This window comes from Saccopteryx leptura, chromosome 5 (assembly GCF_036850995.1).
Source record: "Saccopteryx leptura isolate mSacLep1 chromosome 5, mSacLep1_pri_phased_curated, whole genome shotgun sequence".
NCBI classification, from domain to species: Eukaryota; Metazoa; Chordata; class Mammalia; order Chiroptera; family Emballonuridae; genus Saccopteryx; species Saccopteryx leptura.
Window position 1 is genome coordinate 104,288,740 of NC_089507.1, and position 6,079 is coordinate 104,294,818.

The following is a 6,079-nucleotide window of genomic DNA, read 5'->3' on the forward strand; positions in this document are numbered from 1 at the left end:
ATCGCGCCGCCACTTCCGGGGAGCTGCTGCCGCCTCGCCACTGGCCGGCCGGGCTCAGCCTCGCCCAATCATAGCAGTCCTGTGGCGGGGGCGGTGCCGTGGGGCGTTTCCACCGCCCGGACCGGTTTAAGTGTCAGATCTGCACTGCGCTGAAGGGGGGGCCACGGCCGAGCCGCGAGTGGTTGCGTGGGGTCTAGGGCGTAGCGCGAAGAGTGCGTCTCCGGCCGGAAACCTTCACACAGCACGGTGTTGTTTTGATAAGGAGTTGTCGGTCCCTATGCAGGAACAGTGGCGCGAAGGGAAACAACACCACCAAGGGAGCAAAAGGGAATGCAGAGCTTCTCTTAAAAGCAGTCTGTGCTCCTCTTCTGTTTGTCTACTGACGGCCTGAAAGGCGAGCTCAGTTTCCCTTCTTCTCCTCCCAGTTTCTACCTAATGGGATAACCATAGGATGGTACGAGAAAAAAAATCGTATCTGACTCATGGTAGATTCAATAACTATTAGTTCGCGCTCCCATTTATAACTCCAAACTGAGTAAACACACGATCCTTGATGATCACAACTCAGATGCATGTTCTAAGGGCAGTTAAGTATAAGATCCCAGAGATAGATTATCTACTAGCCCCCTCCCCCAGTGCCCTTTGAGCTGTATTTTTGCTAGTTGTATAAAAGGGGGAAAGTGGTAGGGTGATGGGGGAATGATTTGGACATTTTTAAGCACAAACGCAACTTTATGTAAGGATTTGTTAAAGTATTAAGATTCACAAATAGTCATAATTGCATTTATTGTGCCCTTTCTACAAGTCTCAGACATAACAATATTAATAATCACAAACAACTGAAACACTTTTGATACTTTGTGCATAACACAGTGACAAACCTTGCAGTGGTTACATAGCTAATTAAGATGTTCTTTCAAGTAGTTATCAATCTATTCAGAGACAACAAGTTTGTAGAACACGCTAAATAAATGTTTCCACAGAGACACAAAGTAATATAGGAAAATATGCAAGAGTTCTAACCAGGGGAATCAGGAATCAGACTGCCACCTTTAGAAAATATCAACTTGTTCCTGCAGTCATGCTACTCAGAGTTCTATTCAGATACAAATTTTCATGATTTTTTTAAAGGAAGAAGTGGTGGAGGGGGAGAGAAAAAAGAAAAGAAAAAGAATGGTGGTGGTGGCAGTGGCAGTGGTGGTGAAGTTTAAACACCATAATCACTAATTTGAGTGAAGCATTCTGCTAGCATATACAATTGCCAACACCTTTGATTCAGTATAAGGTAATTTGTCTTAAAACAAAAAAGGGCTATTGCTATTACCAGGCTGTATATACCTAAAGAAAAAGTCTACAGTGAGCCTTGTAGCTGGAAACTCCAGTGTGTCTACCTTTGACAGACTTGGAGTTCCTGACAAGGCAGGTCAAGATAATGCTCATATTCTTATTATTTGTCCATATTTATTCTCCTCCTATCCACAATGGATACAGTACAAAAATAAGTAAATAAAGAGAAATTGTGAGAGAGTTGGGAATGAAGGGAAAAGAAAGGATAGAAAATAGTAAAATGAGTAAGCATAGCCCACAAATATGAATGCATGCACTGTTGGAAGACATGAACTATACATTTGGCTCTTCAAGAAGAAGATACAATCATTTACTAGCCTTTGGCATCCTCAAGATACAAATAAAAATTTCTCAGAAGAAGCCCAATGCTCTGGATACTGACTGCCATCACGGTATTAGCAAAGAAATCTGCAATGTGGTCAACATCAGCTACTGCTCTCAATCCCCTCATCGTCCAGCTGGGGATCTCTCTCTTTCAGCAAATCCAAAGCTTTTTGAGCTTGAAAGTCTGTGATTTATTCTGTCTCAGCAAGACTGAAGAAGAGACCCCGCAGACAGGGTGACTTAAACAACAGAAATTTATTTTCTCACAGTTCTGGGGCCTAGAAATCAGAGATCAAGATGTCAGCAAATTTGGTTTCTTTTGCCCCTGGCTGGTTGGCTCAGCGGCAGAGCATTGGCTTGGCATGTGGATGTCTGGGACAGGAGAGCCAACCATCTTCTCCACCCCTCCTCTTCCCCCTTCTCTCTCTCTCTCTTTCTCTTTCTCACTCTCTCTCTCTCCCTTTCTGCAGCCATGGTTCGGTTACAGCAAGGATGGCTCCATGGCCTCACCTCAGGTGCTAAAATAGCTTGGGTTGCGGAGCAATGGAGTAGCGGCCCCAGTTGGGCAGAGCATTGCCCCGCAGGGGGGCTTGGCAGGTGGATCCTGGTTGGGGCTCATACAGGAGTCTGTCTCTCTATTTCCACACTTCTCACTTAAAAAATAAATAAATAAATACATAAATAAATAAAGTTTGGTTTCTCTCTCCTTGGCCTCAGACAACCAACTTTTTGCTGTGTCCTCGTGTGTATGGTCTTTTCTCTGGATGCTCACACCCCTGGTTTCTCTTCCTCTGATAAGGACCCCAGTTGTACTGAATTAGGGCCCTACCCTTATGACATTATTTACCCTTAATACCTCTTTAAAGGCCCTATATCCAAACACAGTCATATTGGAGGTGAGGGCTTCAACATATGAATTATAGGGAAACATCATTCACTCCATTACAGTGTCTGTGTCCAAATTTCCCCTTATTATAAGGACATTAGTCATTGTAATAAGGATTAGGGGCCCACCCCACTCTAGTATGACTCATCTTAACTAATTACATCTGCAACAACCCTATTTCCAACCCTATTTCCAAGTATGGTCATATTCTGAGGTACTGAGAGTTAGGAGTTTAACATATGAATTGGGGAGAGGAAGCACAATTTAACCCATATCAAAAGGCAATATAAAATAATGTATACAATATGTATTTTATTAAGTTTTTTTTTAAATAAAAGCAAGGTACCACTAAAGGTTAACAATTTAAAATTCAAGATGTACTAAATTATAAGATTGATCTGCTGACCGCTTATCTTTCGTTTTGTGATTTTCCCCCCTATGTTCTGGTTTCTGTTTGGGAAAAAGTTGAGAGGATATATGGCTTAGAACTAGCAGAGGAATTTATGGATTTATTCAAGTTAACATTTCAAAATAGATGGCTCAGGGCTCAGAGTCTAGGCACTGGATTTTGGAGGCCCAGTAGAACCACTACAATTTTTGTGATCTTGGTTAAGTTAAACTCCCTATAACTTAGTTTTCTTGTTGTAAAATGGAGGTAATAATAAAGTCGCCCTCGAGAACCAATTGGTGGTTGTCGATGGGGGGTAGGAGACATGGGTGAAGGGAGTCAAAAGGTACTAATTTCCACTTGTAAAGTGAACACGTTTTAGAGATGCAAGGTACAGCCTGATGACTAAGGCTGACAATACTGAATTGTGTATTTGAGAGTTGCTGAGAGAGTAGATCTTAAAAGTTCTCACCACAAGAAAAAGAAAACAAAATTGTAACTACAGTATGTGAAGTGATGGATGTTACCTAAACTTACTGTGGTGGTCATTTGGCTATGTATATATACATCAAGTCATTATGTTGTGTACCTTAAACTAATACACTATTATATGTCAATTATATTTCTAAACTGGGGGGAAAGGAATGAGTTACTGATACAACAAAGCAAATGGATGAATCTTAAAATAATTATGCTGAGTGAAAAAAGCCAGATAAAAGGAGAACACATACGGTATTATTCCATTTGTGTAACATTATAGAAAATGTGATACGATCAAAAGTGACATAAAGCAAATTGGCAGTTGTCTGAGGGCACAAGGAAACAAATTCATTAACTTGATCATGATGATGGTTTCACAGATGTACACATATGTCAAAACTTACTAAATTATATGCTGTTAAATATATGCTTTTTGCATTTATACTATAGATTAATACATTTGTTTTAAAATGTTTGCATAATGTAGGAGACAATGGTGACAAAATAAACACAGTTGGCAAGGTTACTCATTCTCTACAGGAGCTGATGGATTAAGAAGACATACATGGCTAACTCACGTAATGGAAAGTGTTTTTTTTAAAATCACAGTGTATGCTTATATTGCATTAGTTATATATATCTCTCCACTTCTTGTCACCTCCTACCCTCAACTCTCTCATTGATTACAAAGCATTATTATTCAACACGAAGGAAGAAAAGAGAAGGAAGAAAAGAAAGAAGGAATGAAGGAAAGGAAGGAGGGAGGGAGGGAGGGAGTGAGGGAGTGAGGAAGGAAGGAAGGAAGGAAGGAAGGAAGGAAGGAAGGAAGGAAGGAAGGAAGGAAGGAAGGAAGGAAGGAAGGAAGGAGAAGTTACCCAAATCCTGGAAAATGGCAAATGTTCAATAAATATTAGCTATTATTATTTACTGAGCATCTACTAAGTGTCAGGTACTGTTCATGAATCTGGAAGTACATAAAGCAATCAACTATGGTATACCAAGAGCTCACAGTCTGGCAGAAAGAAAAACCTATGGAAAAATGGTTATACAGTACTGTAAAGCAAGGATGCTCAAGGTGCAGTATGGAGACAAGGAGAGAACTCAGTTCTGTGAGGAGAAAGGGGCCATCAAAAAAACTGAGCAGAGAAGGTGAATTTTAGTTCAGCACCTGGGCCCTAGAACAGAAGTCCCCAAAATGAGCTTTCATTCAGCATGGGCACTGAAAATAGCTCTTTTTAATTAAAGTATTGGGCTCAAATAGGTGAAATGAGAGCGACTTAACCAGGGTAGTCAACGCTAAACCATATAAGAAGGAACCAGAGCCAGAGGGCCTGTACACCAAGCCAAAGATTTTAAAATTTAACTTTAGTGGCAGTGGGCAGCCTGTATAGTTTGAAACAAGGGAGTGATATGCTAGATTAGAACAGTATTTCTCAAAGTGTAGACCTTGGAAAAGCATCACCAATAGTATTTGGGAAACTATGATAGAAATAAAAATTCTCTATCCCAGCCCAGATGTACTAAATGAGAAAGTCTGGGCATGGGAATTCACAATCTGTTTTGACACACCCTCTTTCTGATAGAGATCCTAAAATTTGAGACCCAATGGAGTCCAGTTTAGAAAGAACACCTGGGCAATCTGGGACAGGGAGTCTGGGTAGGAAGCTGCCACATAACTCCAGGAAAAGTAATGGTATGGATTTACCGATTCACTCAACAGATAGTCCCAGACCATCTACTATGTGCCAGTTATTGTTCTAGACACTAAAGATACAGCAGTGAGCAAGGCAGAAAAAAACCCATGTGGTAATGACTGCATATTGTGGCAGAAGTAATACTTATCATTTATATAGTTCCAGATACTGACCTAAATGGTTTATATTAGTTCATCCTCACAGCAACTCTATCAGATAGGTACAGTTTTGTCTTCACTTTACAGATAAGGAAACTGCAGTTAAGAAACTTGCACATGGTTATGTTGTTAATATTAGAACCCAGATTCATATCTAAGATCATGCCTTAGACACCATGCTCCCAGCCACCATGATATACCGCTTCCAAAGTGTCATAATGGCATTGGTGGTGAAACATACTCGTTCAATTTGTATTGCTTTAGCACTTACTATGTGTTAAGCACAATTCCAGTAGTTGTATTAATAAGAGCTCTGTCTTTATGGAATTACATTTTAGCAGAAAATAATAAAATTAGAAAACAAGCAATTTAAATAGTATATTAGATGACAAGTGCTATAGATAAAAGAAACACTAGAATATGGTAATGAAGATAGAAAGCATGATGGAAGAGGGCTAAAGAGAGATAGGGAGGGGCAAGTTGAGACATTAACAAATACTTGAAGATGAGGAAGATAGCCAAAGGATTAACAGGAGGAAGACCATTTCAATTGGAGGAAACAGCTATGAATAAGGCCCCAATGTGGGAACTACTCTAAGCACAGCCAGGAGGCCAGTGTGGCTGGAGAGGAGTGATCCAGGGCTCCAGAGCAAGAGTGAGGAAGAAGGGGGTGTGTGCCAACCGTGTAGGGCTGTGCTGGCCTTGTAAAGACTCTGGTTTTTACTCTGTGAGGTGGAGAGCTGTTGCAGGTTTGTGAGCAGAGGACTGACCTAATCTAATTTATATTGAAACAAAGCTCACT